Source organism: Anser brachyrhynchus (genome assembly GCF_964034855.1).
Source record: "Anser brachyrhynchus genome assembly, chromosome: 11".
Classification (NCBI taxonomy): domain Eukaryota; kingdom Metazoa; phylum Chordata; class Aves; order Anseriformes; family Anatidae; genus Anser; species Anser brachyrhynchus.
In genome coordinates this window covers 17,389,880-17,400,677 of record NC_137706.1, presented here as the reverse complement: position 1 = coordinate 17,400,677, position 10,798 = coordinate 17,389,880, and the positions used below count along the sequence as shown (strand labels likewise).

General features: G+C 43.4%; 1 long non-coding RNA gene across 1 annotated transcript in view; it reads right to left on the bottom strand.

The window, feature by feature from the left end:
- Nucleotides 1-460: 460 nt before the first annotated feature.
- Nucleotides 461-10,798, bottom strand: part of LOC308200842 — a 32,788-nt gene continuing 22,450 nt past the window's right edge. The window contains exons 5-6 of the long non-coding RNA XR_013955852.1: nt 8,573-10,767; nt 461-8,429 (exon numbers count right to left, since the gene is read on the bottom strand). This is a non-coding gene — a long non-coding RNA (uncharacterized lncRNA). The remainder of the gene's footprint in view (nt 8,430-8,572; nt 10,768-10,798) is intronic.

Sequence of the window (10,798 nt, the reverse complement as noted above, 5' to 3'; positions counted from 1 at the left end):
AGCTGGGAGCGGACGGCCATGTGATGTCACCAGCACATGCTAGGGGATTATAAGGGCAGGTACAGGGCAAGGTTGTGGATTAAAAATGGTGAAGGAAAACAAAAATCACTATTAACTGCTTCACTTCAGCAGCTTGGTGGAACAAATAAATTATAGACAAAGGAGGGGGAAATATTCCTTCCCCACCCCACACCCCTCTAAATCAGTCCTCCAAAATGCCAGGTCAACTGCTCAACTTTTCCCTGATTCAGTGACTCAGCTGGAAAAGACACGCAAAGTGTACCCGTGTGAGAGGGGGCTCCGCGCACTGCACTGTGGACAGCCTGTGAAAGCAACCTGGCAATTACCCAGGGGCGGTCCCCTCCCTCCCACCCAAACCAAAGGCCTCAGCCCTCTCCTTCCGCTGCCACTGGCAAAACCCACGGGGACACCAGTGGGAGTCAGACCTGCAGGGGTCGGCTCTTTTAACTCCTCCTTTCTATCCCGACTGCCCACTTGGAAGGAAAAGAAGAGATGGGAAGCAGCTCTCCTGGTTCCATCAACTCCTCTGTGGTGCTCCCTGGCTGGGGGAGCCCTGAGGGTGGCGGGTATTGATTTAACCCCATGCACCAACTGCGAGGTTCACGCCACCCAGTACCCCTCACATGGCCATTCTCGCACCCAGGCCTGCACCTTGCCACCCCAAGGGTCTTGGGCTTCATGTGTGGCCCATTGCTTCCACCACAGCCCCGCACACCAGAAAGTCATGGCTCTGCACCAGCTTGCAGGGACCAGGGGAAGGAACTCCTTAAATAGCCTGGGTTCCAAGTTTCTTTTTAATTGTAAAGGGATAATTACGTTCTGCTCCAAAAGGTGCAGAGGTAAGGAGCTTTGGACCTTTAGGGTAACTAACAGTTTGGACAAAGAACTCTTTTTTACTGGGAACCAAACCAAAAGAATGATAAATTGCATATTAATTTCCACTCAGCCTCTCATATTGCCCTATTTTGTCTTACTTGTCTCATCTTATTGCATTTATTTATGAAACATGACCTTCCCATAGCTTTTGTTTCCACATTTTTATTCTTTTCTGACATAGCGACTGTACAGTGACTATCAGTTTCATTGTTTATTGTTGTCACCACATATCTTTTAAACAATCTTGCTTGCCCTGATTTGGCAGAAGTCATAAATACCTGTTGAAAAAGAATTCTCCAAAGAAAGTTGGATATCAGGTTGAAATTTTTGTCCAACAACATTTCTTTGTTTTGTTTTTGTTTTTTATCATTCAGTCTATGAAAGAAAAAAAAATGGTAGTCCAAATTAAAACTATTTAGACAGAAAAAGAAAAAAAAAAAGAAAAAGAAAAAAATAGTGACTGCTTGGCTGATATGAGCACTGAAACTGTGGGTTGTTTCATAGCCTGCAATCACTCCTGAAAGTCTCACTGTTGATGTCAATGGACTTTGGATCGACTCCTCTTTAGGGCAGGATGGATCAATGAGATGCAGTGATGAATCCAAAGAAATGTAATTGTCTAAAATACTCTGGGATGTGTAAAACCTGCACTTTCTGTTTTCCATGCCTGTTATCTTCTCTCAATGCTCACTCCTGCAAATAACTTTTCCTTCAAATGCTGTGTCTCTTTTGAATGAAAAGGGAGAAACAGATGCAGCTGGAGGCTGAATTTTTGAGCCAAATCATGCTGTTATAAACAGCCATGGCTGCAGTGAAGCCCTCTGAAGGATGCTGGGCTATGGCAGGATGATAGCTACTCTGATATGTGTTGTTAAGGATCTTCAGCTGTTACCCAGTATTTACTTAAGCAGTTCTGTCAGAATCAAAATCTGATTTCTCCTTTTTTTTTTTTCCTTTTCTTTCTTTCTTTTTCTTTCTTTTTTTTTTTTTTCTTGAGAAGATACAAACCCTTGTTCGGTTCCCTGGAAGAGAAGAAAGTGGTGCTTTCTTCCTATGTGCCTGTTTACCACAAAAGCAAATAATGTCCCCTTGGCAATTAGGCCTGACTTGATTTATCGTGGTTAATAAGATTAGAGCATCAGCCTCTCTGAAATTCAAATGCACAGGAAGAGTGGTACCGAGATGCTGGTGTCGTTCTTCTCCTTCTGTGATGGGCACAATGACACACCTACAAGCAGAGGGGATTTGTCCGGTGGGAGCAAGCAGATTATCTGTATCTAGTGAAACAAGGCGTGCATGGCAACCTTTGCCAAGGCTCAAAGCCAGAACCTACTCACTATAAAATAATTGTGTCACTACCTAACCAATGCACTCTTCATGTTTCATTTATCTTTTGACTGTAATTGAATGGTTGAAAAGCAAAAAATGTAGACAAATTCCAGCTGTATTGAGATCTGTTTCTTTCTCTTCTACCATGGCCCATCATTAGATAGTTTCCCTCTCTGTACAGAAGGTCAGAGAGTATAAATATAAATTGCATTTTGCATTACTTCTAGATGAGTGAAGCTGTCAAAGCAATAATATAAGCTTTCAGTCCCACATTCTACCACTTCTTTCCCATTTTTTGGCCAGGAGGTCATGTGCAAATTGAACGTGACAGCCCAGACGACATGTCCAACAGGCTTATATTGTTAGACTGTTCTGCCATGGCACTCATCACAACATTAAACCCACATCGGACTTAGAGCTCTTCAGTAGCTGCTAACAGTAGCTCATACTTCTTGCAGAAAAGTTTGCTCCACATCAAGCTTACATAAAACCAACATTTTTTTTGGAGACTCTCATTGTAAATGTAGGCAACAGGAAAAAAATCTCACAGAAAAACCTAAAAGAGCTGATCATACTAATTCAAACTTTTATTCATTTGAAAGATGAATATAGTGTGTGTATACTCTTCACTTCTGTAAAATCTTGCTTTTTGATGAAAGTTAGGTGGCCATTATTTTATCTTGTAATAAGCAGTAACTCAGTATTTAATGGATATTTTTGCTATCAACATTCAAATGATGGGGGGAAATCCCCTAATTGTTCACCTCTTGTTTTATGCAAACAAAGTTTGCTTCATGTCAGTTAGATAAAATATGTGTATGCAAATTAATAGCATCAATGATTTGGAAGTAAGTATCTATCTATAGCACGAACATCCATGGACAGTCTCCACCAGCAGCTATTTGGATAATGTAGTCTAAACCTATTTGTGAAAATAAATGTTATCAAATACTGTATTTTATATTAACTTGGAGAAAAGTTTGCCTACAGAACACCCAAAGGACTGCAGTTGTTGTCTTCAGGTAGAGGAGAATCAGGTGTCAAAATAGCTTTAGAAAGTGCTTTGTCCTGTGCACAATGTTGAAGAAAAGATAATGCTGAATGACAGTGAAACAAGATCGCTCTAGGGATGGAAAACTGGATTTTGAGACCTTCACCTTTAGGTATCTAAAAATGCAGCACAGGTTGTGAACAACTGAAAATTCTTAGCATCTGGCAGCAGTCTGGTGGCCTGTGCTAAAGAGATGGCAGTCTTAGTCCAAGTCCCAGCAGAAAGGAGTTCACGTTATACATGGCATTATCTGGCAAATCTTTGCGATAGTCTGAGCAGAGGGCCAGGAGCTGACTTGGCACAGAAGCCTGTGCTTTCCCTCATCGTAGAAATGTTCTCCCTAGATAAGGGCTGAGGCGTACACACGGATCAAGAAAAGTCCCTGCCACTCTTGCTCTACTAGCTTTCCATGAATTAACAAAGAACTTCATTTTCAAGGACTATCAGGTTTTTGCCTTTTTTTTTTTTTTTTTTTTTCCTAGAAGGACTAAACTTAGAGTGAAGAGTTTGAGTCCCATCTGGTACAAATCGGTGGGGGCTTTGCAGGCTTCAGTAGAGCTACACTGATTTACACCAGATGATGCTATTAGAGGACTGAACTATCCAACAATAATTATAAAAATGTCTTTGATTATGCATGTGCAACAACTATTTATGTTTACATTGCAGAGATTTGCATGTAGCACAGTGGGGAGTATTTTATCTCTTCAAAACATTGCACCAGCATAAATAATCCTCCGACATTCAAATGAGCAAAGAAATACCCGCTTTTTACCACAAGATGGACCATAAAGGTTTTTCTTCACGCATTTTTCCAAACAGATTTGTCAATAATCCTCAAATGCAAAGTTCATTCTAAAGAAAGAAACATGGAAAAAAAAAAAAAAGAAGAAGAAAGAAATGTTCTTTTCCAGGTGGCTACATTATAGACTGCTCTGAACTGCAAGAGTCTAGATGTGAGCCAGATAATCCTACACGTGAGAGAGAAAAGGATGGGGAACCAGGGAAAAGTAGGGCATAAAAAATGCCACACAAAAGCCATTACTGTACCTTATTTGAGAGTGTGTTCAAAGCATTCAGTCAAGGGATAGGAACCGGTTGAAATCCAGAGTGAATTCTTGAAGCAATTGGACACAAACTTATCAAAGGCAAAGATGGAGATAACCATGTGAAAACTGGGAGATGTTCTGTGTACCGGCCTGGAACGGCACAACAGGAGTTACCACTGGGGGAATTACACCAGCATTTATGCTTTCAAAATAGCAATTGCTTAAAATATGCAGTACTATGTTGTACCTTTGACTCACAAGAGGAAAATGAGATGAAAGCACAAGCAATGTTCCTTTGATGTTGAAACTACATACGTAGGTCTCCCACTTTGGCTTTTGCGGTGCTTTGCTTTTTTTTTTTTTTTTCCTGTATTTTCTATTTTCTAATTTTGCTTTGGAGATTCTTTGAAAGCATTAAATTTCTCAAATCAAGCCATGTCGTCCTACTCCAAATATAGCTTTCCTCCTGAGACCAAGGGAGAAAAGGGTTGCTGGAGTTTCAAGCATGATGCCCAGCAGAGAAGCAGAAGGTGTGCAGCCTCCTTTCCTCTGCACACCCTCGCTTCCAGAGGCCCCAGATGCTGGTTCCCATCACATAAGTCTGGTATGGCCACGTGGATATGACTGCAAGGGCAGCTCATCCCAGTGTGCATCTTTAGTTGAACTCACCACAGCCCCCCCGCCCCGAGAGCCCCGGGAAGTCACTGGGAGGCCTCTGCATTGTTTCCATGCCCAAAAGGCCCCGCTGCCTCCACATCTCCACATGCAGTCTCCACTTTGGCCAAAGGTGTTGAGGCTCTAGCAGGAATTGAAACACAAGGGTGAAGCTGAGACTTGACAATTCTGTGGCCTCAGCTCCTTCTTCTGCTGATATTTGGAAGAAAAAGCAGACAAACCAAAAAAAAAAAAAACCAAAAAAAAACAAGACATGGGAATTCCTCCATCTATAACCAAGAGTAGATTTTGCCCCACATGGGAAACCACACAGCATTGCATTCATCTGAGTGATGTGGCAAGGACTTGGTCTGTGGTCCTGCAATAAAACACTTTGCCTCAGTTTCCCTATTAATAGAATGAGGGTGTGTGATAGTGTGAACGTGCCTCTTGGGAGCACTCTGAGCAGTAATTATTAATAATAATTTTTTAGCTCTTCAGAGATGAAATATGTCATATAAATGGTCAGAGTTATTAAATTGAATTTAATTGGATATCTTTGAACAAATGAAGGAGGTAGTGGGCTTGACCCTGGCCTGAGGAGGCCCTTTTGTGCAACAGAACAACGCAAGAGCAGGATGGGGGAAGGAAAGCCAGCGCACCTGACCCTAACGGGAGCCTGAGGTGGTAAGTCATGTAAGGTATTCACTCAGGATCAATCAGAGACAGAAGCCTGAGTGTAATTTCTGAAGAAAATAGGGTGAAAGTGAGCTTCTCTAGAGATGCTGTCTGCTCAAACTGACGGTAGAAGAGAAGGAATCAGGCCTGTGTTCTTGCAGAGGAGTTTAACAAGGGGAGCACAGCTCAGCTGGGAACATGCGAGCACCAGTTGGATGGGACAACTCCACATTTTTGTATCTTTGTGGGTTTGTTTTTCTCTAAAAGCAAATCTCTATTTTTATGCCTGTTTGGGGAAAAAATAAGCTACTCTCTTTAAAACCCAGACTCTAATTCTGGTAAACTAGCCAAACCTCCAGGCACCCTGCTCACCAGAATTTGAGTACAAGAGGAATCTGTCACTTTATCACTGCAACATGGGGCCAAATTCTCAAAGATGTCCCTGCAATGAGACTCAGAAACCTGGTACTAAGCCATCAGGGGATTTGCATTCACGGTTTGCGTTTCCAACGTGACAATAGGAAGTTTAACTCCAAATGCAACTGCGCTGGACACGTGCGTGAAAAAAATGTCAGAAAAGCCTCTTTTCATTTTCTGGGACAAGCATGAGTAAACCAAAGTGACAACTGTACTCTTGCTTTGCATACAGGCTTCCTTTGATTATAATGAGAGCTTGGACACCCAAAAGTTGTGTTTGTAGGAGCTCTTCAGGAAAAGAAAAAGTTTTTAAAACTTCTCTAGTTTTGAAATTAAAGAAAGTTAAGTACTGAGGCCACACACTGCGTATTCATTTAATACTCCTGAAACTTAATTTGCTAATGACTGTAAAGCTATCTCCAGATCCTTAGAGGGGCCACATCTTGGATGCACAAGATGAATTGTTCTGACAGTCTAAGTCCAATTCTCTCCTTCAGCAGGGCGAGCAAAGGTACAGCCAGGTCACTGCAGGCTTGCTGCACTTGGAGAGGTGACTGAGAGGCTCTGCACTGTGCAAATGGATGTTGGACACAATGGAACCAGGAACTTTCAATGCAGTTGCAGACTGATCTTCCTTAGTGGCACCAGATACACAGAGTGTGCTTATAAATCTGGTGTTTATTTTTCTCTTGGTTTTACTCTCCATCATGATTTAACCAGCTGGGTGAGCAACATTTCTCTTTCCAATTTTATTGCTAACAGGTTTTGCCATGGCTTCCTCTCTTCTGCAGTTTATGCATTTTAAATTGGTAGCTGCTTTATTAATATTTGCATCTAATGTCCCTCCCATGAACCACATTCACCATACAGTGCTGTTTCAGACACCAGTGTCAGGGCTACTGTGTCAGTGTTTTTCATCCTTTTTCTCTATCCACCAGAGAAGTTTGGGGTGGTCCATGAGAGACTCTTGTGCTATATAAATTGGATCATTTATTTAATCTATTTCCTAAGTTGTCACATTCATGCAGTCCCAAACGTGCAGGGTGTATAATCATGCACTGGATGATGGGCAAGAGCCTCCTTTGAGTAAAGAGCATCCACCATAGTTTAACCTAAATTGTAGGGACTATTCTTTGCCTTCTACCAATTCAATATGGATTGTTTGTGAATAGATACTTCATTAATTAATTGCATGTGAATTTTTTGTTTATATTTTCATGGTATGTAACAAAATAAAATGAAAAGTGTTGTAAATATATCAATCTATAGTCTTTTTTCTTCTCCTTTTTCTTCTCCTTCTGCCATCCCCTTACTAACTGATTAATAAATTAATTCTTAGAGAGCCCATATATGATGCAGAGAAAATGTGTGTTCAAACCATTCATTTAGCTTTCCTGTTTGCTCTGTGAATACCTTCACAGCCGTTCATTTTTTTATTCTTACATCAGGATCTATGCCTCAAACGTTTTAACCAGAAAGTCTTACCTAGACTCGAGAAGTCTTAAAGTTTAACTGAAAAATTAATGTAATTTATTTTGGACATTTATGTTTTCCAGTATAAGGAATATATGCACATATGGGATTCAATCCACTGCTCTGGCTGATGCTGAAGTGCTAAAAAGTCTCAGGGTCTCCTCTGGCAGCAGTTCCTAAGGCCTGTGGATGGACGAGTAGACCACGACCCCGTCTCTCTTCCAGGGCCAGCTTCTGCAAGGGGGCAGTGCCCGAGGAGAGGGGAAACAGCCAGGGCTCCTCAGCCAGAGTGAACCAACCCTTGAACCAATTCACAGTCACCCTTTTCTTCCCAGGTTATCTCCTCTAATATGATTTTATATGATCCTTATTGGAGCCTTGTGGGGTTTTTTTGTTTGTTTGTTTTTTCCCTTTAGAGAAAGCTGAAGAGCTGCAAACTTCACCATTATTTTCCACAGCTCTAAGATCAGTAATAAACACACAACATCACTTTCTTACCCAAAAGTATTTAATTTTCTGACCAATTTCATATCATATATGTTATAATAAGCTACCATTGTTACTGGGATGGTTAAGTGCTAATAAAATATTTCCTAAATAAAACAGTGCCTGATATATAGGTGTGTGTGAGCAGGAATGACTGACATTTTCAGTTACTCTTCTTCATACTTATTACTTGAGCAACTCAAAACACCGGCCCAAATTTTAATTACTGCATCAGGTCTCCCCTGAGCAAGGCAAGTGCTGAGGAGAGTGGGTTGAAGAAATCGATCGCTGCACACATATATTCTTTTGCAGGCATTGTGGCAGCTGCGTTCTCGCTGTCTTGCTTTGTTACCCACCTCAGGCTGTTGCTTTGGTGATGCCCGATGCAAGGCCTGCTGAAAAGAAGCACAGCCACGCCAACCATTTGCACCAGGGCTCGTGTTCTTGAAGGTGTTCAGGAGTCAGCTGGTCATGGTGTGGCGGGGTGGCTCTGCACCATCCGTCTGAGTGACACCCCGGTGCCCGAAGCCAGGCTCACCTGTCTCTGCAGGATGCTCCTGAACAGGGGCACCAGGTGGTGCAAAGCCACTGTAGTGGATCCGGTGCCATCTGCCCTCCTGGCCATGAGCACGGAGGCTCTCGGATGCGCCAGCGAGTCCTGGCTGCCAGGACAATCCCTCGGTGCGGCTGACAGCTTGTACGAGGGACAGGACTGTGTCCAGATGGCCCCAGCTTTTGAGGAACTGCACTGAGAGATCAAAACTGAGCTCACCCCTCCCACGGTGGCGGTGGGGGCTGAGAGCTCCTTCTGCCCCCGTATTGCCTATATCCCACTCCCGTCGGCTGCCATGCCTGACAATATCTCCGCCGACCTCGCCACCCATCGCCCACACGGGCTGGCAGCCGCCCCCAGCTCCCCCCGACCCGCGCCGCCTGTCACCTTCCCTCCGCCACCCCTCTGAGGTCCGCTCGGTCAGCTGCATGCCCCATCCCCTCCTTGCTGCGTCCCCTTCCTCACCGCAGCCTCCCATCTGTCATCCATCCCAAAACCAAATGACAAATCACTTTCCTCAGCCTCTTGTGCCTTTCTTCCAGACATCCTTTGCACTCTTTTTTTTCTTCCATCCTACGGCAAGGTCAGACTTCTTAACTTCCCTTTCCAGATGCCCATATGCTTTTTTTTTTTTTTTTAATGTCATTCTTCCCTACTATATCTCAGTCTCTTTTTCACCAGTGATGCCAGCTTGGATCATCTGTTTAGGCACATCTACAACTACCTTTTTCCCTCCTGTCCCACTATCCCCTCTCCACGGCACTGCTGCAGTCAATGGGTGGCCAATGGTCCTTCCTTCCTATCCTGTAGGAAATGTCCCTGAAGTGGGAACTTTAAAAAATAGCCAAGATCTTAACAGGTGGGTTGAAGGTAGCAGCCAATCTATCTCGTAAACTGTCTTTTAATTTGAAATGGGGACCAAATGTAAAGTATGCAACAGCTGTGTAGGATGAAGGTGATGCAACCCTTCCTTCACCATTTGAAATTTATCCTGCAAAGCTTCAGGATAGTTTTAGAAAGTTTGGCTTCAAGGAGCACTTGCTGGATGTGGATGGACAGTTTTTAACAAGGCATTTGTTGTCACACAGAACAGCACACAAGCAAACAACAACAAAAAAAATAGCTTTTTTGTTTACTAAGATTTGATTTTACTGGGGATAGATTTCCTGGTAGGACTAAGGAGATTGAATCGCTCTTCCCTCACTAGCAAACAAAACAGTTTCCCAAGAGAAGAAATAGAAGCCCGTGTAAACCCCCATCTCTATAATGATACTATTCAGGTCCATTTGTGAAGAAAACCCTCTCTGTGCTGCAAAAACAGCTCTTCTCACTAATTAATCTCTTTGCTCCAGAAAATATAAATGTTTCTTTCTGACTTCTTTTGTCTGCCCCAGGCGCATCACAAGCACTTGCTTATCATCTCCCTCCATTTCTCACCAGTCTCTTGTCACCAGTAACCACTGATAAAGGCATGTCAGGAAACACCCTGACCCTTATCCTGAAGTTTCAAATAGGCCAGCTCTTCTTTAGTTTTTATTCTCACCGTTGTACGTCGGAGGTACGCAGCTCCGGGTGCTCATCAGCTCAGTTTGCCGTGCTGCCCAGCTTGCTTAGAGTAGTGTCTTGTTGATTGGATTACATCTGAATAGCACTTTAGCTGCCTTAATATCGGGAAGTTCACCAGAGCCCCTGTGATTGTCACCCTGTGTCTATCACTTAGAGAACACCGAGGCTCTATTTCTTCTTTGCTATGAAATAATGACTAACTGGAGTGCTGAACTCTGATCGGCAAAAACCCTTCAAACGTTTGCAAGTGTTCTGCCATTTGCCCCTCTGTGCTCACTGGAAATGTTATCGCAGAGCTTGGGGGAAGGAGAAGTGGCCCCCAAGCAGCAGCCGGCTCCATGGCCCTTCTCCAAGGGCTGGTCCCACAGCCCAGACCATGACATGTGGGGAAGGGTCATGGAGAACACTCTGAATTTGTTTCTGAACGGTGCAGGATGAGGCCACCCCCCCTTTTCCCAGGTGTGATTCCCAGAGAGGCAGCTACACCCCTCTTTCTGTTCCTATATGCACACAGATGTGTTCCTGAGAGAAGGAGGCACGTTCAGATCACGAAGATGTGAAGGAGGCAGGAGCCAGACAGGATGGTTTCTTACCAGGATTTAAGGGTCTAGGATCTAAGGGTCCAGAGCAACACAAAAACATCGG